Here is a 27,956-nt window from a genome sequence, read left to right as displayed (position 1 = left end):
TGGTGATAAAATAAATCAACTGTATCAGCAAACCGACAAATATTTTCTCCTATTAGCTTGACACTAAAATATTGGCACGTTGTACATTTTGGGTGTTGGTAGCATGGTGGTTTGCTTCTCAGGACTTCAGTGTAGGAGGGACGGGTTAAATTCCCGGCTATCCACCAAAAATGGGTTTGCACCACTTGCCCTAAAAGCGTACTCAATTAATTACACTGTACTCAATTTCTCCTGTAAAAAATTCCACCAGCGTAGAAAACATCAATAATACAAAAATAAACATCATACTGTACTACTTAAAAATGAGGACCAAGTAAAATAATCATACTGGGTAACTTGGATGGGGTATATGCAAGGGACCGACAAAAACAAGTGATCTAGAAGGTAAATAGTTAATACATTTCATGAAACTTCATTAGTTTCCAAGCAGAAAATCACCAAGAAATGTATAAAGCTTTGATATTTGAAGGGAGATGAGTATTATTTAAGTGAGTGGATCAGTGGAAAGTGGAGAATACAAGAAATTAAATTATTAATTTTTATTCTAATGATCTAATAGACAACTTATAGCAACGGCAAAACCTTGGTTCAGGTAATATTAATATGTAAAGAATTATAATGAAAACTAATATTTTACAGTTATATTTGGTAAAAGACATACCGCAGTGTATATGAACAACTTTAATTATTTATGATGATTAAGTCCTTCTCAATGGTAAACAAAATAAACGTTTTAAGCTCAATGATAAAATGTTGAACAATATTCAATTCATGGCCAAATTATTCTGATGAAATAAACATTAAATGACATGCGCAGATTTCTCATTTTGTGACGGTGCAAAGATGTGCCATGTTTAGAATTCCATACCATTATGTTTTGACCAAGTAATGGACTGTTACGTAAAGGAGAAATAGATTTTAAGACATTTAAGAGACCATTAATTAAATAAAGATACTGAGAAATAAATAATTATACATACGTTTTGGTGTTTTGGTTTTGTGGTGAAGTTTTAAATTTCACTTGCACTCTTTTTGGGGAGTTTTACAAAATCCCTACTTATTTTCTCGAAACACAACCACAAGCGTGAAATGCAAAAAAATTAGTGAAACAAAAAATCACGTAATCTACTGTAACAAAGTTCAACTAACGGAAAAAGAGCTTTTGTGTGAGGTAATATTGTGTTTAATATTTATCATCCATGGTGCAAAGGTATTGTGTCTGAGACTTGGAGGCTATTGTGCTCATTGTGTGTAATAATAAAGCACAACGCATTGTGTACTAAAGCACCGGTCAGACACTAATACACATTCCCTTAATAAGTTTCTGCCTTCAAAGAAAGGATTTATAAGATGCCGATGTGGCTTAATGGTTCACACGTATGTTTGTTGATTGAATATTTATGCAATTAAATAGTGAATGAACAGTAAATATCTTTTGAATATTTATTTCTTGCAGTAAAAATTTGTCACGTTTAAAAGAAAATATTTTTGTCACTGGTGACACATGGTTATGTGAGTTAGCCGAGCATCAAGGGAATATGAAAAGTTTAATTTGATCTGAGATTCTGAATTTAAATTCAGTAGTTTTGTTGTCATACAAATTATACATGGTTTCTCGGAACTGCCTTTTTTAAATTTGTTCCTTGCATCTAGGCAAACATATTTTGCTAGTTTAAAGTTAATTATTGTAGAAGGTCAGTTTATTTAAGAGATTATTGCAGACTTAATCTTCGTTTTATAGTGATTTTTTAGCTTTAGCTGTATTTAAGAACTTATCTTATTATACTTTAGGTACTTTCTCAAATGAGGACGCAATCAGATTAGAAAACTTTATTTGTTACTATTCTTGATGGATAGTGTTGACAATGTTTGTTAAATAATACAAACACATTTTGCAATACAAAAATAGCCTGAAAAAGCATAGTTGCCAGGCCTCATCAGCCTGTAAGTGATTTTCAATCAACAATTCACTATTCAACAACCGTTTGAAAAATGAAACAAAATTAAACCAGGTTTGAATAAAAACACCTCTGTAAATTTTGTTATTGCAAAGTAATTTTTTTTAATGCCAAAATATCGAGGAAGAACCAACTATTACAGAATATTTACAAGTAGTTTTTTTTTATTTTATTTTTTTATTTAAACCGTGTTAGCTGATAGCATGTATCACAAGGTCTTGGTATTTTTTGGGGGCATTCTCAAGCTGGAATATTCAAATTTAGGCCTCTAATGTAAAAAATATATTATTTTTAACAACGAATAAATATATATAGTCAGGCACAAACAACGGGTATGTAAACTATTTTTATGATCATTTTATTGTTTATTATTTATCAACCCTCATAGTTTAGTAATCAAGCTATTTCACACTTGTCCTTAGCTATTGAAATCTAGGCGATTATAAATGTGTTTAAAAATAAATGTCAATTAATGTATAAATCTTCACAATCCCAACAGCTATACTTCAAAATTTATAAGTGAACACCCTTTGGCTTTTAAACACTTGGAAAATGATGTCCCCGAAGAGAAAGTCTGTTAAAATATCAATCATCGGCTGAAAACAGCGGGATAAATATTTCATGAGCAGAGACAAACCATTTCTTGTCGAGTGGTTAAAGAGGAACTAACCACTCCAAGAAGAGAGAGTGGGGGTGGATCAATGATCAGTGGTAGAGCAACAAAAACAATGTCATCCCTTTGAGAAATGGCATTATAAACGGTACCACCCCAACCGAACTGTTGCTGTGAAAACAATAAATTCATTAATATGACTGATTCTGTGTGTTAGGAAGGGACTCAATGGTGAACATTTCAAAATATTCAAGATAAAAAAAAAAAAACACATATTTTATACGGGGTGAATCAGACCACACGTGCAGATCGGTTTGGCCCAACAAGCGTGCAAAAAAATCTTTTTTTTTAAATCAGCCATAACATTTTTTGTAGGTTACAATTTTAAAATGTCACTTTAGGCAACAAACTATCTGTCTCTAAAACTTATCTGCCACAAGACTGAATTTGAGATCTATTCTTTCTTTAACGCAGCACATCGACATTAATTTAACTAAAAGTTTGAAATACCTCGCTTTACAAAGCTGAAGTCAAGGCGGTTGGCTAGTAATCTCAGCCTTGCCCTACAAAAGGTAATTAATTCCCTAGGGAAAGCACTCAGAAGACAGTCATTAGCTGTGTTGAATCTCATGGGCATGTATTGACACTTTCTGTACACCAATATTGAATCTTCTTAACCATTCAGTAATTCTTCTCCGTTAAGTGAAAATTCTATGCAAAGAGTGATTGACAAGTGGATTTTACTAGTTTGTAAAATATTGTCAAATAGTTAGTAAAATATAACGAATATATGTTGTAAATATTTTTGTTTCAAGAAGCAGTTTTTGACTGGCCACCTTTTGAGGAATTAGGATAATGCAGGATAGAAATTTCAATTAAAAACTGGATGAGTTGATCCACCTCCAAGAACGTTGTTGTTTTAAACACAGAAACGTTGAAGAATTTCAAAAATTATATCAATATAAATTATTACATAGTTAAAAATCGCAACATAATTAAAATCACTTAAATGTTTTACTGTGTCTTTAATTGGCATATTTTGATTAACGATTACTATCAAATGGGTACATTTTAGAGTGGGGTATGTTTTTACCCCGTGACTTCTATGTTCAAACAGCAACTTACTTTGTCCAATTATTTACAACTATGGGACGTAGGAAGTTCTGGATGATTCAATAAAAATGGCTGAAGTCTATATCCTAGATTATGCACAATAAGTCTAATTTATTCTACCATAACTATTGTTGGTATAGTAAAGTTTATTAAGTACTTTTCAGGCTTTATAGGTTCCCAATTTGTCTTAAATATGGCCTCAATCTGTAACAAGGCTTCATGTAATCTATTCTACAACACTCTAATCCATTTATGTAATCTACTAAACCATCACTCACGTCACTTTCTGAAGAAATGATTGAATTGATAGTTTTACGTACTACTTAATAAACTAATTTGCTAAAAGCGCAATTTTACTGTCAAATATAAACATATTTTTCATCCAATGTGGCTTGAATATAGCGTTTTTAAAGCTAAAAAAGTAAACCATATCTACTCATATGTAGTTAGCAATAATATCAGTATAAATTGTAGGAAATACTAAGAAATAACGAATTTAGTTACTAGAATTTTCCTGGAAATGGACAAAGTGACATAAATAAATTAGGGATACTGTTATGTAATGTACTAATATATAAAGATCTAAAATATGCAGAACAAAAGCAATAGAACTTATTGTATTATTCTCAAAATCACAGGGACTGGAGCAAGTAAGATAATTAAAACATCATATAATATAATACACACGGTAGGTTGTAGTACCAGAAAGCAATATCTATTATAAATAATCGTTAAATATATTTAACTACTCAGCAAATTAGATCGAAGAGGCCCTCGAGTCGCCTGTCATACTCAATATAGATGTTGATTAGAAAAGTTCAATATGAGAGAGTTGGCAAACTCATTCCAATAAAATTTGTCCAACACTTTTAACCCCCTTTTTATAATGAAACTATTGCAATCATGCCTAACCAAAAGGTGGACATTTTTAGTATAGGGAAAGTAAAATTACTGTAAATAGATTTATTTGCAGTTAAATTAGGAACATTAGGAGGTTAAAATAACCAAACCAATGGCTGTCTTTAGACAATTTTGTTTTAAAGTTTAACATTTATAATTGTGTACAGCATTGGTGGAAATGTTCATGCTTAATTAGCATTTAGGAATCAAACTGAATAGATACTTACCGTATTTTGAAAATAACTGTAAAAAAATGAGCAACAATTAGGAACATCATTACACACACAATTAGGAATCTTCGTTAAGGTTTGGTCAAACGACAAAAAATGTGGCTTAAATCAACTATTAAATAGGAAATTACGTAAGAGAAGGCAAGTCACTAAGTGATATTATCTGAGTTGGGGTTTTTATCATCTCAAGGGATTTAAGAGATTTAAAAATTCTAAAAGTGTTATTGGATGGATAAAAGATGTTTCTATACACTAGGGCAAAAAAATGTCAATGGTGTATTTTTTATTTTAAGTAATAACCTCCTTAAAATAAATAATTATTTAACAGTAAGGCCAATACCTGTATAACTTTTCCTATGTAAAGCCAAAAAAATTGCTTTATACAATATATTTATATATTTGAGTATATATGTTTGAGTGTATATTTGAGTCATGTCTTACATTTAATGTATTTTGAATAGGCAAACTAACTAAATGGTACCCGAAAATTACTTATGTAATTAATGCTTACGTGATGTTTTTATTTTCAAAGCTATTTACTACTGAATTGATCGGTTGGTTCAAGAGATAGTGGGAGGGGAACATCCATCATTTTTTACCACCACTAATGGACGACTTATCGGAATACTTTCAACTCGTCTTTCATCTAAGACGGCTGCTTTCATCTCAGCTGTAAAAGAAATCCTTAAGATAAGTCTAATTGAATTACCAAAGCTGCTATGTAGCTGTTTTAAAGTGTAATGGCCTATAATAGGTATAGCTCGCATTATGTTTAGTCGTACTCGGTGAATTTGACGCATTATAAATTTCCTAACGGATTTGTTTAATATCAACTGTAGTAGTAACCACAAAATATTCCTAGAAAACAATACTCAAGCAAATAAATAACGCATTACAACAAGTTTCTATGTGTGAAAATATTTCCATAGCATTTCAAAATACGATAAAAAAAACATGCAATTGAAAACAAATATTGTTTGTTTTAGTAGTTATTTTATAGTTTATAAGACAATCTGTATTTAAAATGTATATTGACTTAGCCAATGCATTCATGTAAATCTGGCCAAATAAATGATTTATGATTTATGATTTATTTATGATTTTAAACATTACTAAATAATATATAGATATTTACTGCATGTCATTGTGATGTAGGCCTATGTATTTGAAATATTCACCTGTAGAGTCATTGTAGGCTAAATGAATAAAAATCTGCTGATGAAAATTCCACTTTCCCCCACCCTTATCTGTCTTTCATAACGAAGTTAGCTTCATTTTGATTGAGTAAATTCCATGTTTAACATCTTAGTTACATCACTAAATGCATAGTGGTATTATTATAGTCATATTATGGATATTTATAGTAGTTTACGCAACGATTGCGTTAACACTATTCACGCGAGTTGCGTACCTACACTACTTTACCTACGACAGTGTTTTAATTACTAAAAATCACTACTCATAATTAAATTAAGAGAGGTTTATGTTCTCGTTTATTACCTCTCATTGCCCCTGGCAGTGATGCAACGAAACATTGTACCAAACACTAATTGCACCACTCAACAATTAAATTGGCCTGAACAGCTGATTAGTTGAAGGTCGAATCATTACAATTTAACTTATTCTCTCCAATCCTTGAATTGGTCCGTTACTCGTGTTGTAATGAGTAAAACTGTTATGAAAGTAAACAATGCTGTTATGTGAAACTTTTCAATTCTAAGAACTGAACTGAAATGGCTACTTTAAAAAACTCTTGTAGGTAAAAGTATAAAAAGTTACATCAGCTAGTGTAATAACAAATCCCATAATCGTGTATAATGACAAATCCCAATAACTGTAAATAGTGGAAACTAACAAAGGAATGAAAAACATGATATTGTTTAGATAAAAAGGGTTGCTGCGCTTTTCATCCGATAGTATTCACAGATCCAGAGAGTAGTTAATTGTCCAACGATATCACACCGACGATATATTTCAGCTGAAGAATAGCATTGTTCTACGTGATACATGACGTCACCCATGTGACCTGGCGAGTCGAGTGTTGTGGTTTTGAATGAAACTGGCATTTGTTGAATACAATTTGGTCCAAAATATAAAACCGTCAGTAAAAACAGCATTTACAAGAAATACGTAAGCGTTAATAGAACTTGGACTGTATAAAACTGTTTAAAGAAATGATAGAACTTCTGTCCCTGATTACTTTTCCAGCTCGGCATTCTTTATGTTGTAAGTGATGGTTAGCCCTTATTAACTTTTCCTCTTCAGGAAAACGGCTGTCTTAAAAAAACGCGTTATAGGACTACATATTAGCCATCACAAACTTATAAATTTGCTCTTTTTCTTCCACGGACAAATAAACCGCAGCATGTTTTATACATTTAAAATTCGTCCGCTGATTTTCCCGATGAGAGTAGCCCAGATTAGCAAAAATAGTATCATTTTGTTTTTGATATTTCCCACGATTGCCATTGTATAATATTACAAATTTCGCTAAAATATATGGATAATTAACAGAATATAGAAAAAAAATATATATACGTATTAAATCATTTTAGAAATACATTTGAATGCATTATTTTGTTTGTAGATTTTATACGAATTGCATCTAAATACTATTATTTATTTGTACATTAAAAAAAAAGAAAGCATACAACAACAAAATTGTCAACATTCCTTTTTTGTGATGTTTTAGCTTTAATAATGGTGAAGTATGAGGAAAAATATACACAAGAACCTAGAGTGTAAATTTGTTTGATCCTCGTGCCAAATTTCTGCTTTTGTCGATAAGAGTCACTTTTTGTTAAATGGTACAAATATAAATGGTGCAAATGTTAAATTATTGATTGTTGATTTTATACAGCCTAGAAATAATAACTTTTCCTACAATCGGATAGACTTCCGTATCTGTTGGCACAAATATTCAAATAAAAATATCGATCGATATATTACTATTCGATATATCGTTTGTTTAGTTGGATAAGGTGAACCTAACCTAACTAACGAAACGATATATCGAATGAAACAATTGAATAATCGACATTTTTATTAATCAATGATAAAATTAGTTCCGTAGTTATAATTGTGAGCTGAAAAAGAGCTTTCGTTATTTTTTCCATCAAATAAAATATCTATAATATCGTTAAAAGGATGTTATGGAACATTACTACTGTCCATAGAGTTTTTTAATCAACGTTGAACGCAAATGTTTAATGCAATTATTATCAAAATCGTCCTACCTTATAACACGTTTAACGTGACATTCTTTATTGTTGTGATTACTAATTCGTGACACAATTTTAGTCTCTAATGAGATTTTTTAATTGCTGATTTCATAAGCACCTACAATCGATGAATAATACAATTTATTCTCCATAATGCAGAATAATTACCGAAGCACGTATTGGCTCAGTAATAACGATATTAAATAATTAAGAGGGATTGATTTGCTTTGTTTTAATAATAATTTAATTCAGGTAATAAATGAAATAGTTAATCAACTGGGTAGCCGAGTGCTTAAAGTTCTCACCTGGTACCCAAAAGGTCACCGGTTCGATCCTGAAAAAATTGTATTTTTTATGGTTCGAAACTGGACCCAGCTGACTACTGTAAACCGATAAAGTAAAATAATTTTTTCATAGATATATGGAACATATGAACAATGGTTAATCAAAAATCCTCTATCCGATTGCAATTGTAAACAGATAATTTTATTGATATTCTTACATAATCGCATTTTTGTCTCTTATTGAGATGTTATTTAAATTTTCTAATTGTTCAGGTAATCGTGAAAAATATAAAACACTATACATGTTAAAAATAAATTATAATACATTTTTTATAATTTGATTGATCAAGGACAATCATTTGATAGTTCATTACTTATGATTAACGATTTAAATGAAGTTAAATTAAGTACTATTTGTAACCTAACAAATAGAATAAATATTATCGTACAAACGTACTTCCCGGCTAAACTTTCGCTCTAAGTTCAACAATTATTTTTTGGTATCTGAAAGATGTAAAATATTGTACATTCAACTATGATATTTAATTTTTAATTAAACTAAATCACTTCTATTGTACCTTTGTCTATTAGAAAATTAATAGCACTTCAACTGTCTATTAACTTAATCAAGCTTTACTTTAGTTACGCTATCATATAAGCAAAGCAAACTATACTATCAAAATTCTCCCCTGGAAATTATTGGTAACTAAAAGCTAATTTGATTGTGAATTATGTAATGGCTTTTTCCATTATAGGACCATGGTTGATTGTTTTCATTGAATTGTTTAGTAACTAAGGTACAAATACATAAACAGTTAAATAGCAGACTAATTAATAAGTAGGTATAATTAGTAGTTCAATTTATTAAGTTCTTGATGTTTTGTACTGTTGTATGCATATTTAGCCATCTTTTTAACATTGTATCAATTTTTGTAAACTGGTATAAACTGTTGCGGAATGAATAAATAACGTGTACATAACACTATAATATTGTAGATCCTATCGAAAATGTAGTGTTTTTAATAAATATTGGTAAATATATAATATATATATGTATATATATATATAATATAAAACAAAATGGAGGCCATTTAAAACTTGTAAAATCAATGGGTTTTGAGTTATTTAAAAGAAACAAAATTTTAAATTGCCAAAATTATGTTAAATGAGTTTTTAAAATTGTCATAATTTTTTTGTAGCTTTGCTAATTGTCATAAATGTTTGTACAACGTTTCAATGTCGCATCTTTAACTACTTTTTAGAAAAAAATAATGAGTGAAAAAAAAAACAAAATGAAGGCTGTGTGAGTACTTAAAGACTTCCGAACAATTTAAATATGATATTTAGATATTTTTCTTACTCAGGAACAATGCATTAAAATAAATATATATTGTTGTATATAATATATATATATATATATATATATATAATATTGGTAGAGAGTTCTAGGACACCCTGTAGTCATCATTTATCAATGTGGTCATAGGATTCAGTGTGTAAACCAATGGTTAGTTTAAGAAATCAGTTTTCAAACTATCAATTTTTAATTTGTGCGATGGTAACATATATTTAAGTTATTAAGATGTAATGATTCTGCCACTAAATAAACTTTAATTCTATATTATTTACAACAAGACATTAGTCAAAAAGTAATTTGACCATGATAATACTAACTATGAAATTTTAAACACAAGAATTATTTGAGTGATATGTTTAATACAAAGGGAATGTCTTCAGAGAATAAATTTGAATAGTAAACACGATATAATTAGGTTAACTATTAATTACATTAGTGGTTAGGTAGTATACCCATGATAACATTATAATTAGAGTTGTCATTTGACCTCAAATCAATTAAATTAGTCTGTTAAATCTATTTTGGGAAATTAATTTATTTGATCAAGTTCCTTTAGGATAAAAAAAAAAACATGAATACTACGCATTTATGTTTAATTTTGATACTATATTTTTTTGTAAATAGTATATCGTATGCTATACAAATTATTTAACGCACCTATAATTTTCAGGGTTTCATTTTTTGTGTTATGGGTGAATCTTTTTTATGTACTAACAATCTGGTAAAACGATAGTGGAAACAAACTTCCAAACAAAAAATTAAAAAAATTAAGTTTTTAGTCTATTGAATGATATTTAACTACACGCAAAATCTGATTTCTTCCTTTTGTTCACTATAATATTTGCTGAAGATCCAAGACTCTAACAAAATCTATATCTATTATAATACTAGTTAAAATATTTTTTAATATTTTATCCCATATTTTGAATAAATTTTTTCATAATCTAGAAAAGCTTCATTCAGTACAAGTAAAGGGATGCCTAGATGTCCTCTAGGTGTCTCAATGTAACCTTTGTGATTCATCAGGACCCAAGATACCCGGTCTAGGCTAGAAACCATACAATAAATCCTATGGCAAATTGAAGTTCCTTCCTGGTTCCCCACGACCCGTAGAGATTTTTAGATTTTTTCCCTTATCCCTTTAGATTTTTTTTGTAAATTCCAAAGTATTCTTGTTTGGATAGTTGGATAATGCAATTCTTCAACGTTAGAACAAAGCCTAAAGGCTGGAAATATTCACTTAATTAATATAGTAATAATTTTAAAATAGGATAATGCAGTGGCCTAAAATTTTACTGTGACAGGTTGTCAAAGCAAATGAAAACCATCAATGAACATTTTCCAAAAGTTAAATAAGGTATAAAAACCAATAACAATTTCTAAACGTAGTTGAAGCTCAATATTTGGTCGATTATCCAACCTGCCCAATTACAACTCTGGAGAGCTCTTCAGATAATCGGTCGAGACGAGGAAGGCAAATTTTATCCGGGAAACGTGCTCAATACTCGAGAAAATTTCTTAACTTCGTTATTAAACCATTTAATAATAGTGGTTACCATGATGAACAAAAATCACCAAGACTAGATAAATATTGACTGTTCTTCAAAACAGCACAAATCTGAATTGTTCAAAACTGTTGCATTTACTTCGAAAATTTTTTTTTATAATGAAATATTTTTTTACGCAATAAGGCGTGTGCCTTAAACACTTCTAGGAGTGTCGTTAACACTATTTACTCGAGTTGCGTACACTACTTTACATACGAAAGTGTTTTAATAAAAAAAAATCACTACTCAGAACTTCTAAGAGAGGTTATGTTTTCGTTTGCAACGAAACATTGTATCAAACACTAATTGCACCACTCTACAATTAAATTGGCCTGAAAAGATGATAAGTTGAAGTTTGAATAATTACAATTTTATTTCCTCTCTGTCAATCCTTTATCCTCATCGGTTCGTTACCCTTGTTGTTATGAGTAAAAAAATTATGTTATGAAAGTAAACAATGCTGTTATATGACACTTTTAAATTCTAAGAACTGAACTAAAATGGCTACTTTAAAACAAAAAATGGTCCTAGGTAAAATATATTGTACTTTTTCATAGTAAGTTAGCTTGGGAATTTTTAAATCAAGCAACTTAGGGTTTATTTTTCTGTACTACAGTAAATCTATTCAATACATTAACTAGTGGTTGCATTAGTTTCATAATGAAGTGGCATTCCTTTCTAAAAACTGCAGGTAGTGTTTCCCCTCAAACTTAAATTTACTAGAGCTTTGATGAGAAACATTAAAGTTATAAAAATCCACAGACAGTACGGAAAAATTGGCACGTTAAACACAGTCATGGTTAACCACTGCTTACTGTATTAACTGTACAGTTTAATTTGGTATTTTCCAAGTTCATTGCTCAGTGATCAAGCTATTTATATATAGAACTATGAAAGTATAGTGTAATGAATAAATATGCAGTACCTCGAGTTGGCTTTGGCATTTTATTCAAGTTTGCCCTTCATCAATATCTGAGCGATTTCGTTTTGTAAAGAGGAATCCATTGGGAGGTAACTCTGCACATCAGTTTGAAATTACATAAATGATTCATTTTACATCCAGTTTCGGTGTGTTGTTCGTACTCAGGGGAAGACTGGTTAAGTCACAGTCGTTGTAATGTGGTAATCATTACTAGACCACCAGGGGAGAAGAGAGGACAGGTAATTACCTTTGTTCATTAATTTATGTACTTATACTTTTAACACTCCATCCTTACGGATTGGGAACGTTACTTCCTTTCAGACCTTCTTTCCGTGGTATGGTTTATTCGATTTGAAAACATATTATAATATTGGTTTAGACGTTTGAAAAAAGAAAAATCCAAATTCAAGTGTATTTACATGGTTTGGATTTAGAAATTTTAATTTTATGATAAGTATAGTATTTAGTATTTTAGACCAATTACAGTAAGATTATACAGTATGTAAATAAATTTTTTTTATAGACAAAAAAAATCATTTGTTGAAACTTTTTAAAAAATTAATGAAAACTAACTGTTTATAAGCTTTAGAGTGAATAAAAAACACTTGCTCCGATGAAAGTTGGTCGTGGAAATCATGATGTAGCGCTAACGCGCATGATAAAGTGCTTTCAAAAGTTCAAATGCTGTGGCAGGATTGACCCAATCAGCAATACGCAGTCAGATCTGTTAGTAATTAATTACCATTATCAATTGAGTTTCAAGGGCTTAATCTACCTGGATTATCATGGCCTCGACATCCATCTTGTTGGAAATAGATTGAGATAACGGTAGATTTTGTTGCAATATATCTTATCTTTCCTTATATAGTTTTAAATAATTTAAAAATACTAATTATTTTACAATTCCAAGACTTAGAGAAAGTCCTTGAAATTTTTTTTTGCAGGTTGGTAATAATGAATTTGCACGCACATATACATGAGCGTGGGACATATCTTGGTAAAATGGATTGAACAAATATGTTACGTATACAGTTTTGTGGTAGCGTGGAATATAGGTTTTAGTCATATAAAAATAACAATCAATAGTTATAATAAATTATTACAATAATTATCAAAACTGTTTGGTATCATAAGTAAGACATTACGTAGACGACACATAATAGTTTAGTTCGCATTCATATTGATAATAAAAAAGAATATGTTCAGGTATATAGAATAATTAATTATTAACACATTTTAAGTAAACTGAATCAATAGTATTTATTTAAAAAAGCAATATAAATGTAAACATACCAAATAGCAGATGATTCATAACTTCATAACTCAGCTGATGACAATAATCCTAAATTTCTTTCCACCGAAATTTAAGCTGAGTTTCCGAAACTATCCTACTAATATTATAAATGAGAAAGTTTGGATGTATGGATGTATGTTTGTGACAAGTGAACGCGAAAAATACTGTTCGGATTGGGCTGAAATTTGGCATGATGATAGCTCACATTCCCGATTAACATATAGGCATATTCTTATTTCAAAAATCCTTTCGGGCTCCGCCCCAGTGGCTCTGGAGTTACCCATGTTAACCTTATGAGAAATGGAATTATTGAATCTTAACAGCTGTTTCAACTAACTAAACAAGTTGGTTCTGTTCTATGATAATCAATAGCATTAAAGTTACAAGGATTACCAACAGGGTGCAGCACTATTATTTATTTTACATTTATGACAACAGCTAATTTGCAACCAAAAAATGAGTAAGCGTAGCGAACGAACTTCAACCTGGAGGCGAGTTAGCGTAGCGAACGAGCTAACCTGAAGGCAAGTGAGCGCAGCGAACGAGCTCCAACCTAAAGGTGAGTGAGCGTAGCGAACGAGCTCCAACCTAAAGGTGAGTGAGCGTAGCGAACAAACTTCAACCAGGACATGATTGAGCCATGCGAACGAGATAATCTTGAAAATTAAGAAGTTAAACGGGGCAAAGCCCGCGGGTTACAGCTAGTGTATATCATAATTTTCAGGTTCCATTTGCATTTTCCATTGAGGTGGATCAGTTGCACCTTATCTTGCTCATAGAATATTTAATTATTATTGCACTTTTAAGTAAACTCAATCAATACCTTTTATTTACGAAAGCAAAAATAATGTAAACAAACCAAATAGCAGATGATTCATAACTTCATAAATCAGCTGATGACAATGATCCTACAAGGTATATTACCTCAGTATGGTTATATGAAGATTGTGTTTTAATTATTTCCCCTCAAAACTTTGTCAGGTATAATATTATTTTACACAAATAAACTATTTAAAATCAATATATATTTTTATTTTTAGTTACTACGATTAATTCATATCAATGTCCTCTAGGTTCAACGATAAAATATGAATATCGAAAGTCAATGATACGACGGACCAAAATACTATATTGGCATATAATATGAGAAATCATGATATTAGCTACATCAACTAAAATACATTTAGCAACCGTCATTACTAAACTGAAAGTAACTATTCTACGAATGTTTTCATAATCAATTGAGACAACAACTTTGCTATTGGCAAATGTTAACTATTTTCTCCTACCAGTCACCTCTTTACAGTTGACCTTTCTGTGTTTGCTGTTTGGTAATTAGGTTCTCAGCAATGTTTGTGTCGTTGTTGGATCATTATTTATGAATATGACAACTCATTAGTCATTTACAGTTGAGCTTCCACTCCGGAATACAACCCAGCGACTGAGTCATCAGATTTTCCTGTTTCACTTGAAAATAATGTAATAATATCATGAAGGGTTCTTGCTATTTTATTCTGCTATTATCGGTATTCCAGAACAAAGAAGTGTTAAACATTAAATTAGAAATGTTAAACAAAGAAGGGTTAAACCTAATGTTACAACAAAGAAACTTAACCTAAATTGTTTGTCTCAGTGAAACACTCATAGGAAATAAAGAGATAGGAAAAATCAGTCGCCATTGAAATCTAGGGTTTAACTGGTGTATTTTTCCTCATACGTTTAAGTATTTCCTTATATCCCTACTGTTATGATATAATATACCCTTCTTTGGTATTTTGTATTATGGTATTTTTACAGAATAATGGTGAATCAATACGTTTTTATTAGTAATAATTACGAGTAATAAATAGCCAGCGTGTGGATATATTTGGATTATTAATAGTTAAGAAATATTACATACTTTGATAGTGGATTAACTAAAGAATACTGTCGGTAAGTAGCTGTATATATTTAATTGAATTACGGCAATAAATAAATTAGAATTTAGTAGTTTTACTTAAGGGCCATTTCTGCATCTTTTCTGAGAAATGTTGCGTAAAACTAATCGCACCCTTAAAAAGGTAAGGATACATATATTTAATGCGTGATGTTTCAAATACAACACAGAAAACTGAAACTTTTTTTGTTAAACAGAGAAAGTGTTTTGTCATCCCTGACAAAACTGCTAATTACTTTTTTATTCATTGTGACCTTTGGTTGGAATATATTATTGGTAAAATAAAAGGATTACCTTATCCAACCACAGTTGCTGGTATGACAACTAGTTTCGTTCTTAGAACTTCGTCAGGTCATTGTATGCAACCGCATCATCAATGTATTAATCCATCGTGGTATGTCAAAAGATTCTTTAAAATACTGTCAAAATCACAATAGTCAAAACTAGTCATGTTGATCAAATGATTAAAATGGAATAAAAATGATAAAACTGGTTAAAACTGTAAATGCTGGCCAGCACTGTCTTATCACTATCACTGACTAAAAGTGTTTTATTCAGTCTTTACAGTTTTAACCGGTTTTATAATTTTTATTCCATTTTAATACATCGATGATGTGGTTGCATACAATGACCTGACGAAGTTCTAAGAACGAAACTAGTTGTGATTATAGCAACTTTGGTTGGATTTGATCAATTATTCCTTTGATTGTGAAATATGACCTCTTTGACTAATCATCACAAATATAGAGAATATAAGAACGGATTTTTGTACTACTGTATTCATATTTTAACATTCAAATATTAATTACGAACCTAGTTGGATCCAACAAGTAGTTTGAAATGTTATGTAGACGATTGTGACGTGTAATAATATAGTTTATCAATCTCTGAGGGATAATGTTTTGTAGTTGAGAAACTGTCTCGGTGCTAATCAATTTGATATTGCATAATGATTCATTTTACATTCAGTTTCGCAGTGTGGTATCACCCCCAGGAGAATGAGTTAGAAATTGGCATAGTCCACGTCCTTAAGTGTTGACAGCTATCAGACATTTATGGGAGGAGGGAAAATAAATTATTTGTTTTAAAAATAAAATATTTCCTTTTTGGTAAATTTCAAATTGGAAACTAACTATTCAAAATATTAATGGGAATATATTTAACTTGATGATATATAATGTAAAATATTTTATTATAATGTTTTTTGTGTAATTGCTTACATTTACATCTACGTGCTTAAAGTACCTTAAAACTATTTTGATAAAAGTAAAAGGGCAATAATTCAAAAATAAAACATGACTAGGAAAGTTTGTAAATAATAATTGCGATTGCATAATTGCTGGTATAATTGTGATTGCGAGCTTACCAGTAGCTATGACTCATGAGATGTAACTAATACTGTGCAATTATGATAAAGAGTAGTCAATTATTTAGTTAGTAAAATACAGAACCTAGTTTATAATATAACAATAACTAATCATGTGTCGACAATGTTAGTTTTTCTCTAAAATAAATAGTTAGTTCAGAATAGATAAGTACAACAGATATAACCGTAGGTATACTAGGTAAATCATTCAAATGGAAAGCATTTCTCATTTTCATGACAACTTAAGATTGAATGTATTTATGTTTGAAAAAACATACATCGGAAACGATATTTTTTGTTTTATCCTAAGACGCTAGGCATGAGCCTGGGATTGTTTTTCACATTACTTCATGCTAGACCTAGGGGTTGCAGCATTATCACTTAGAGAAAATCCATTAGTGATTGGCGGAATTTGAGCCCGGGACCTCAGGGACTGAAGTACTACGCCCTAACCACTAGACCAGCTCGCTCCCGTCACAAATGATACTCAACATATCATTTGCATAGGCAAATTTCAAGGTAAAAGATACCTAGCTACTGATCAGTTTAAAATATTAACATCCTTAATCAGAGTTATTAAGTATTTTTCGGGATGTACTTGTGATTTTGAATTGTGGTCAGTGAAGTAACAATGGGCAAGTTAGTTTGTCTGAAAGTGGTGTCTATTGTGGACACGACAGTTGCCCAATAGTCTGTTTAAACTTACTTAGTCTAACTTGTAGTTTATATTGTTCTAACATTTGTAAATGACAAAGAAACTGAAAAGGATGTCCGGAAATACCGTTAAATTAAGTATAATAATTTTTGTCGATTATAATTCGTATAAATTTAAAACAAATATTCTATAATATTATTAAATACAATTAAAAACTTGTCTGGTAAAGGATTTCATCTTTAAAATGTAAGCCAAATAAAAAACGCTTTAAAATATTGCAATAGATCAAGAGTGCATGTTCAGAATCAGGTCATTTGTAAAAATTATAATACAGACAGATAAACACAGGTTTTAAACGACTATTTAAACTATGTATCAATTAAAGGCATGAATAAATCAAAGCTGATAAGAAAAACACAAGTTTTACTACTCTTTGGGATATGGAATTTTCTAAATTGATTAAAACTTCGTTAAACGTGTTGGGGTGTAAAATTAATCAGTAATGGAAGGTTTCTACAATGAGCCTTTAGTCACGACCCTTAAGTCTAGGTCTTTTACTTTTAAAGTTATAAATCCTTGCAGGAGGGTGGATTCAGGCACGTGGGGGAGTTGCGTGATAACATGTCGTAGGAGACGTTAGAACCTCGTCCATCCTCGTGGTGGATATGATAACTAGGCCAGACTGTACCCTTGGGTCTGGCGAGGTCTACAGTCATAAATATTGACTGTAACGTGACCAAAAATTACATTTCAAACCCTCACAACTGTATTCATACAGTAAAAATCAAACTTTTACCCTTAATGCATTTAAATCGTCGCACTGTAATCCTAGGAGGTCGCGAATTGTGGATATTTATAGGCATGCAATGTGGATGCGATGCTCCCTGGTGTGGATTAACGTCCACACTGGTGAGTACTACGGCTATCCGTGGTACTATCCTGATAATTAAACCAATTCGTGAATTTCAAGGCAAAATGTGGTTCGGATTCCACTAATTGTAGGTCTCTTAGTTGCCATTGGCTGTATGGGCTATTAAGAAACAGCTGTGTCTAAGGAATGTCGGCCTTAGTCACTAACAAGACTACAATATTGCACCATTCCATCTCCATTCATACTTGGCTTAAATACCTGCATTCGTATGGTCACCATTTCAGATTAAAGGTATAATAATAATTATTTAGTTAGGATGTAGGGGGGTTTACTATGATTGACACTAGTGGAATTTAAGAAAGAATGCATTGAGCAAAGAATAGAAAGTTGTCTTCCTGAAATATTCGTGGTTGAGTCGGTAATTGAACCCGTTTCCCTCACACAAAAGTCCGATATGATAACGACCAGGTAAATAATTCACTTGATCTAGGTTGGGCCCAAGTCTGCTTTTTAATCCAAACACAAATTCAGAATGGCATGGTTTTTATTTATATAACAGGATGTATACATTTTTAGCTGACAAAAAATGTGTGTACTAAGTACAGTAGTATGATCAGTAAAATAAAAACAAAAATGAAATTTCCGAACTCATCGACGTGAAAACTTTCGAATCACCTGCTTTTTTAGAACAAGAGTGTTTAGTGTATGCAGTGTCAACGTTGGTCATGCTTTGATTGGTGCTCTAGCATCAATAGGATATTTAGGCAATTAACTGTAAGTGGACAGAACAGAGTGTTTAGGCTAATCTCCTCTAAACATGGGAACTATTACCCTTGTACACAGGACAGATGAAACAGCTGCTGTTGTTCACTAGACTCTCGTGAAATTTGCAAATTTCACAAATTTCCGGGTGGTGTTTTCGGAAGGTAAGAAGAAAGTTACTTCTGTGTAAATAGGGACACGTACGCTTCGACTGCATATTGCTAAACCTAGTTGTGCATAAAAATTATTAAATGTTGGCACTGAAATTGGATATAAATAACAGTATGTGATATGTTAAAACTGACACAAAGGAATCCCCATTTTAAGGAGATTGTCAAATGTATAAATGGACGAATTTACGTTCAATGTTACTGACTGATGCCAGATAGTTTTTTAACTACTAAAATTGGCAAAAAAACATTGACGAAGATCACGGGTTCTAGTCTCATTACATTCAAAGTCTACTGAACTGTCTGAGGTAAAATAAATTATCAGTTCTTAAGCTTATAACAGGTGTATTCTATAGGTGTTTTACAGAATAAAGCTGACCTAGATGTGCTTATTTTCCATGAGTAGTACTAGTATGTAGCTAGATCAACACGGTTGATCACCAAATCCACTCAGCTCCTAATTCTATTTCCTCAGGACAAGACCATAGAAATACCGATTATGTTTTATAGCATACATTTAACATTTTATGAATTTTTCTAGTGATTTATAAGAAACTAGCTGTACCCGCGGGCTTTGCCCCGTTTAACTTCATATGTGAGCTCGTTCGCATGGCTCAATCACGTCCTGGTTGAAGTTCGTTCGCTAGGCTCACTTTTAGGTTTACTCACCTTTAGGTTGGAGCTCGTTCGCTGCGCTCACACGTCCTGGTTGAAGTTCGTTCGCTACGCTCACTCACCTTTACGGTTGGAGCTCGTTCGCTGCGCTCACTTGCCTTCAGGTTAGCTCGTTCGCTACGCTAACTCTCCTCCGAGTTGAAGTTCGTTCGCTACGCTCACTCACCTTTTGGTTGCAAATTAGCTGTTGTCATAAATTAAAAAAATAATAGTGCTGCACTCTGTTGGTAATCCTTGTAACTTTAATGCTATTGAACATCACAGAACAGAACCAACTTGTTTAATTGAAACAGCTGTTAAGATTCATTAATTCCATTTAAATATGAGTACTCATTAGGTTAACATGGGAAACTCCAGAGCCACTGGGGCGGAGCCCGAGAGTCCGATCAGAATAAAAACCACTTAGTTTTCCTATTTAATGCCTAAAGAATCAGTGTACCAAATTTCAGCCTCCTAGGTAAGTGGGAAGTGGGAGAATTAGTGATGAGTGAGTCAGTCAGTGAGGGCTTTGCCTTATATATATATATAGATTCCCATCACTAAAATACCTCATCTCTGCGTTGGAGGGTACTATATAGAGTCTTAAGACCCTTACAAGTGTAAAATAATAGCAGATTACTTATATAATGAGTGTTTCTACAACCTTTGACATCTATTTTTTGATTTAGGCAATTGACTGTGTTATAATAGAGACAGTTGGCCACATGGCTTAATAATACTAATATAAACACCATAGTATTGTAGTATTTGCACCAAGAATTTGACCAAATGTAGAAAAACCCGATCAAAAGAGATGACTGAAGTAAAAAAATACCAACAATGCAATATGTTTATAGAGTTCACTATCATATTGTCGAACCACCCAACAATAGGCCAGTGAGCTGTTATGACATTCCAAACCTTTGCCATTTCACTGTTAGGCCACTGTGACATTTATTAAACACCGATTGAGTAATTTTTAAACCGCACTTCACATTTCATCCTCTGTTACAGCTGAATGTAAATAGCGGCCAAGTGATTTGGAAAGTTGTAAGAGCTTTAAATGGTTATACTTGGAATAGCTAGAATGCTTGTTAAAACTTAATCAATTAGTGCGCGTAATATATCGGCACCTGGGGTGGTTTAAATTTAATCATGGCAGAGTTGGAATGCCTGGAATGTTTTCAGGCCTAGCTTTAGAGATGTTGTAAAATCTGTTAGAACTGTCGGTAAGAGGAAACAGGCATATGTCCAAAATAAATAATAATACTCAAAAATAACATAATTGATTTATCTAAAAACAAGGGAACATAGTATAATTTTGTCTAAGAAAGGCTTTTAAATGGTTTTAAGACCATCCTCTTTGAGCACGTAGTTATTTTTAATACTGTGCCTTTAATTTACGGTACTAATCTTAGACTAAACCACAATACAATGCAATGAAACTAGAAAAGTATCACACAAATTAACTCTAAAATATCTTTTCCTTTTTCACCTGTCCATCTTAACCTATTTTTACGATTTAAGGTTTGTTTTAAAGTTTATCATCAAGCACAGAGGCGAAATTAAACATGCAATTTCCTTCAGGGTCCTTAAAGGGGGGGGGGTCCATACCCTTTAATTTATATTTAGAGGGTTCTGCTGAACTACTTGCTTTATAATATTCGTATTGGAAAAACAATATTTTATGTGAATTGCATAGATGATTACCTTAAGTTAGATTTTAGCCATATTCAGATTTCAAACAAGAAACGAAATAGTATAAAAAAATATTTTGAAAGTGCTCTTTTATTGATAATTACAGCCTGATCGACGAAGGTAAATCTTGATTATTTGTTTCTTCATAATGTGGATATTTTATTTAATGAATTAAAATTTTTATCAGCTACAATTTTTTTTTTAGAAAATGGTATTGTATTAGTTGTCAAGCCTCTGAGACCGATTGTAAACCTGGCACGTGTCTCTTGTTGTTAAATATTATATTAAAGTCTTACATCAATATATTTTACAATTGATGAACCTCATCTGAGGAATTACAATGTTGATGTGAAGGCAGCGTTGTCGTGAAGGTTTAATATAGCTAAGACGTTGACGAATTTTGCCTCATAACTGCCTCCGCGCATCGTTAGAATAATTATCAAAGGAGTAAGATATATGAGCACCAAACAGCAACTGTATGTAATAAATCAAAATATGAAACAAAGTAAAATTTATCAATGCTTAATTTTATGCATCTTTTCAAATTACGTTACATATTTATAACGTGAGAAAAATTGGTTCAGGCTGTCATACACCATGTAAATTTTTGCTTCGGTTTTATTTTTGTATATGCTTAAAGTTAGCATTTTATGTTCAATTTTAATAGTTTGGACTGATATTCAAAACAAAAAGTTGTTTTAAATAATATTATATTTTAAAAGTATTACAATTACACATGTTTTACAATTTAAAACCATTTAATTATGGATTAAATTTGGGATTTAAGTTGTTTGAGCATTTAATACTATTCATAAGTAGTTACTATCAACTATGCTAGTGTGTAACCTATGTTTATTTCGCCTTTAGTTTAAGAATTTCATAAAATTTCGTTCTAAATGACTTTTGACGAGCTTTATAGTATTATACTTGTAGTATAGGATAAGTACAAACACTTTACCATCATAGTGAACTGTGTCATATTGTAATACAGTGGAACCTTGATAACAAGACCCTCAAAAACAACTCACTCTTGATAACCAGCGTCATTTTCAAACCCAAAAGAATTTATTTTACCTATTAATTACATGTTATTGCAAACCTCGATAAGAAGTCAACCTTGATAACAAGTCTTATTTAATCCCCACTAGTTGTTATTAAGGTTCTACTGTATGCCGTTACTTTACATTCTATTGAAATCAAATAAAGTGCATTCGCTTAATTTTAGCAATGTAATAGCAGCGTAGAGCTTGTAGAAATCATACGAAAAATTATAAACCAAAGGTTCAGAACACTATTATGCTTTTTTACACTTTATGGGTTAATATTTACAAAATATATTAAAAAATAACCAACTCAATCATTTCTATAAATTTGGACGAAATATTACATTCGGATGCAACATCGGTTCAAAGTTTTCCATGCGAAACAATTTATTCATTAAAATATACCCCTAATAGCTTGATAAACATAGAATGTATTCAACAAACAATACAGATTCGATTTCCTGTCTCTCAGGGTAGTTACTTTGACAATGAATGGTTGAGAGAACATTAACATCCACAGCAAGGTTTATCACCAAGTCCTGTACAGTTGATGTTGGTTCTAACGATATATGACTGTCAAATATCAAACAAGTCCATTCAAACCTCTTGTTTACAACGACGATCAGCAGCAAGATTTATAAGCCAAATAATATTTCAATTTGTATGAACAGAGTAGTATAATAGGAACGGTCGTATTTATAAAATAATTTGTATCTTTTATAAGAATGCATTTTGACAACATTCATCAAATAATTTTTTAAGTTGTTTCCAGCTAAAATAATATGGATGATTTTTTAAATCGAGAAAGATTCCAATTTGTGAGCCATAACAGGATTTGATGATAATATTTACAAAATCCAAACACTCGATATTAAATATCCAGTGCAAATTAAAATAATACAATTATATGTAAGAATATCCCCTGTTAAGAAGGCCTCTTTGAAAACAAAAATAAATTGAACTAAACAGAAACATTTCTTTATAGAACCCATTAACCGTTTGTTTGTAGAATGGGTTCGTGAGAATCACATCAGCTGTCATTGATTGGAACGCTTTCTGGTGTCGAACATAACAGAGAAATTAAATTACACTAATGCATAGGAAAAGAAGTGTACAAAAAATTAAATATAGAGGTCCAAAATTAAATATATGAGCTTTTGCTTATTCCAATCAAATTAAAACCATAATCTATCATACCAATATTATAAATGTGAAAGTTTGTGTGTTTGTTTGTTTATTTGTTTGTTTGTTTGTTTGAAGTTCAATAACGCATTAACTACTGGTCGGATTGTGTTGAAATTTGGTATGATGATAGCTCACACTCCCGATTAACATATAGACATATTCTTACCTCAAAAATCCTTTCGGGCTCCGCCCCAGCGGCTCTGGAGTTTCCCATGTTAACCTTATGAGTATTCATATTTAAAAGGAATTAAATAATTTTGTCAGCTGTTTCAACTACACCATTTGTTTCTATGATATTCAATATTATTAAAAGGTTACACGGTTTACCAACAGGGTGCAGCACCATTAGTTTATATATTTATGACAACTAACAGCTAATTTGAACCAAGCAGCAACAAAAACCTGAGTGTGAGAACTTTACTTCTTTCTATTGTTTAGGTGAAGTAGTAGAATATTATGGCTATGGTAGATGTTCTATATACCATACTATACCGTAGATTATAGTAAACCAAATTTTCTCAAAACGTGTCCTCTCTCATTGCAATTGCAAAGCACGAGCATTTAACTACAATAATCATTGTATACCAACCCCGTACGAAGGACGGGTACTCAGCTAGTTTGGTTATAAGGCTGAATACAACTATACCATCTTAAATATAAATTTTATGAAAATATGAAAGTGTAATAGAGTTAAAGAATGGCAGGGTAAAATTAAAATAATACATACCTAGATACAAAATCATTGATGATAATAATGAAAATAAGATCATATGCGCCCTTGTTTAACAAAATGTTCAATTCTTTTCAATACATCTACCCTTGCACTGTAAACATTGAAAGAATCAATGGTATGGTATTCTAAATGTTTAAATTAAGACAATAGTACAAAAAGGGGTTTTTGATATTATAACAACAAATTATTCCCTAATTTTTAAATAAAAACGTGTAATACTCTATAATTCCATGGAATATCTGAAATTTTCCAGCTCAATTATTTGACAAGGCCATTTACAAATTTCTAGAGCCTTTGAAGTTCTCGGCGGTATCGAAATTTTCCACAAAGCAATTAATAATTATATTGTATACTCATTAATTAAACTTGATCAAATAATTACCAGAGCTAATAAATTCTTTCACAAGACACTTTTGTTAAATCTTGCTAATGTTTCAAGGTATTTCAATTGTTCAGATGGAGTTATTAATTAAGCATTATAATGGTTTGTCACTTATAAAAAAAGTAAAATAGAAAATGATGAAGTTTTAAAAACTAATAACTGTTTTTCCATTAGTTACCAATCAAAATAAGCATAAATATTTTCAGCGTAAAACAAAACAGCGTTATAAAGTAGCATAGATAATTAGCAAACATTATTTGGCATGGAAATAAACTTGTGTGTATTGAAGCCATTTCGAAATATTGTAGCTGTATCGATTATTGATTAATTGTTATGTATGTTTGGTAGTTTTTTCTTTTGGAATCTACACATTCATATTGCATACTGCTCATATAACCAATTGTATTTAACACAAAGATTGTAGACTAAATATTTATACTAAGCGAACTACTTATTGAACTTTTCCTAGACATAATTTTACCTGAGGAGTAAAATTATTACTTAAACATGTATCATTGAACTTTCAACAATATATAATAATATAATAATATATAATATGTATTTTTTAAATCCTCCTCAAAATACTTGTCACCAAACTCAAAAGTAAGACTTTGTTTAAAGTTTTATTTGTGAAACATAAAAACCACCAATATACTGCAAGATTTAGGCCATCTATTGTAGTTGGATCAATCCAATTATCAATACACAGTTGGGATTGTTAGTAATTAATTACCACTATCAATTGAGTTCTAGGGGCTTAAGTCCCGTCCTTGGATTATGTCAACCTCAACCAACATCTTAAGACGTTGACGATACCAGTTTGTATATTAAATAAGATAACGTTAAGGTAGAACTAATATTATTAATAAAGCATAATTTTCCATATATATTTCTTTCTTATGGGCACTGATGAGAATTACAAGCTCCTTCGTTATTACTTGTATAGAGCACCACTTAGTGATAATAATCATTTTTACTCCACTAAACAGAAAACAATTTTCACTAATTTAACGATTTATTAGTTAACTTTTGCATTAGTGATGAGTTAACTAAAGAGCACATTTTCTCAAATTAACCCTCAAATTTACAGTTAAGCATTTGATCAACATAAAATACCCAGTCTTGGTTTACTGGGCTCTAAACAGACATGTTTCGTTTTTTTCAATCGTTTAAGTGCGTCCGTCTTCGCTAGGAATACCACAAAACCACCCTTGAAAAAAACATGTTTAGATCTTGTCGTAGACCATCTGTGGTTTGCTGTGTTATTCGTTTATAGAAAGATCTTCATCCAGGCAGTATTTAATGTAAGTTGAGTGAAGTTTTAGGTAAGTGTAAGAATACTTTATTAAAAAGCTGCTATAAATAAACTTTACTTTCTAAAAAAATCCACCTCAACTTTGAAAAGAAATTTCCCGGACAAGATTTAGACCCGGCAATCTTTACCTTTTCGTTTTGACGTTAAGAAAACTAAGTAATTGCCGAACCAGTTTTTCACAATGAAAAAAAAAGGAATGTCGCAAAAGAAACCTTTTGTTTGGTTAAAATTCCGACAATTAATCTCCCAAATCAGCTGTGGATAGATTTGCGTTCAACTGATTGATGTTATGGCCAATTAATTACTGAAGATTTCATAATCAAACATTGGACGAATAATAAAATGACCAACGCGTGGTGCTGTTAGTGCTTCATAAACAGTTCAGTTAAAATTTTATTTGTTTGAAATATAAAAAAAAACAGGATTAAAAAAAATAACAAGAATGACTTTTTAAGGCAATTTAATTATAAATCTATTGACACCTAATTTTTTGAGTTAGCCTAAGTCAAATAATAACTGAGTAGAAAAAAATTTAATAAGTAAAAAAAAAAAAATGGTGGCTTTGTTAGTAACTATGGACTTCCGTACAATTTAAATATGATATTTAGATATTTGTTTTTAGCCAGTAACAAAAAATATTGATAAAATATAGCTTTAGAGTTCTGAGACACCCTGCATATGTGTAGTATACTTTAGTATCCAATTTCAAAAGTAAGTTAAACTTTTAATCTTAGTCAAATACTATTCATAAGTAGTAATTAAATCAAATTATTATTTGTCATTTAAGTAACAAAAACACCAAGCATACCAATATAAACAAAAATACACAATAAAAATCTCTAAGAACCAAACAAAGCCCAACCAATATAGACGAATATACAATTGAGTGATAAAGTTACAGTCACCATTACTACCTAAAGCTGTGTTAATTTCAAGTTGGCAACAGAGTTAGGGACGCCCGATACTCGAAAGTGGCCAAACTCAATGTATTAGTTTGCATCAGACTGATCAGATAGCTAACTCAGATGTCAGTAACAACGTTGTATTAACACCTAGTAAATAAAGTAATACATTAATTGCCATCACCCAAGGTTTTATTTATATGATTCTGGTTTAATGTTAAACATGTTTTTGTCGTATGTAAAAGATAATTTTTACTACAGTGGATGATGACAAGAAGGATGTTTAGCTGGATAACTCAATTTAAAAAAATATAAAATTCAAGACTGTATTTAAAACTTGAAGCAACGGGTGACAAGTAAGCTGGTTAGTGTATAAATCAACGACGGTTCGCTATTTTTACTCTGTTTTTCTTTTTTACAAAAAATGCGAACAAATTAGCTGACATTTTGATCTAGACCGATTTCCAATTTTAATTAATACAAGCTCTGGAAATATCAGGGAACTATGTGATAACCCCACCTACTAAAGAACGTTTCTCAATTAAACATTAACCACAAACTTCGTCTTACAGATTCTATATTTTTAATTAGGAATTGGGAATTAATTGAGGGATTTCTATGGTGATAGCAGAATATAACACAAAGATTACAATTGCTAATTTACGTTTCACTCAATAATATAATATTACCAACCTTCAAACATAAAAAATTAAATGAGTTTGTAGATTTAATATCTTTTGAATTATGTAACTAATGGAGCCTAAAGTATTTTACAAGCAGCTTCGATGAACTCCCTTTTTCTATTTGCTATCATAGACCTACCTCATAGCAAAGTACAGGGGGAA

At 31.1% G+C, this 27,956-nt stretch overlaps 1 protein-coding gene across 1 annotated transcript in view; it reads right to left on the bottom strand.

Moving 5' to 3' along the window:
- LOC128988772 (potassium voltage-gated channel protein Shaw-like) overlaps nt 1–27,956 on the bottom strand; it is a 317,384-nt gene that overhangs the window by 59,216 nt on the left and 230,212 nt on the right. The window lies entirely within an intron of this gene.

This window comes from Macrosteles quadrilineatus, unplaced genomic scaffold (assembly GCF_028750875.1).
Source record: "Macrosteles quadrilineatus isolate MER2022 unplaced genomic scaffold, UCM_ALF_1.0 Scaffold_3__2_contigs__length_128488019, whole genome shotgun sequence".
In the NCBI taxonomy this organism is placed as follows: domain Eukaryota; kingdom Metazoa; phylum Arthropoda; class Insecta; order Hemiptera; family Cicadellidae; genus Macrosteles; species Macrosteles quadrilineatus.
The sequence above is the reverse complement of the archived record's forward strand: the minus strand, read 5'-3'. Positions and strand labels throughout refer to the sequence as shown.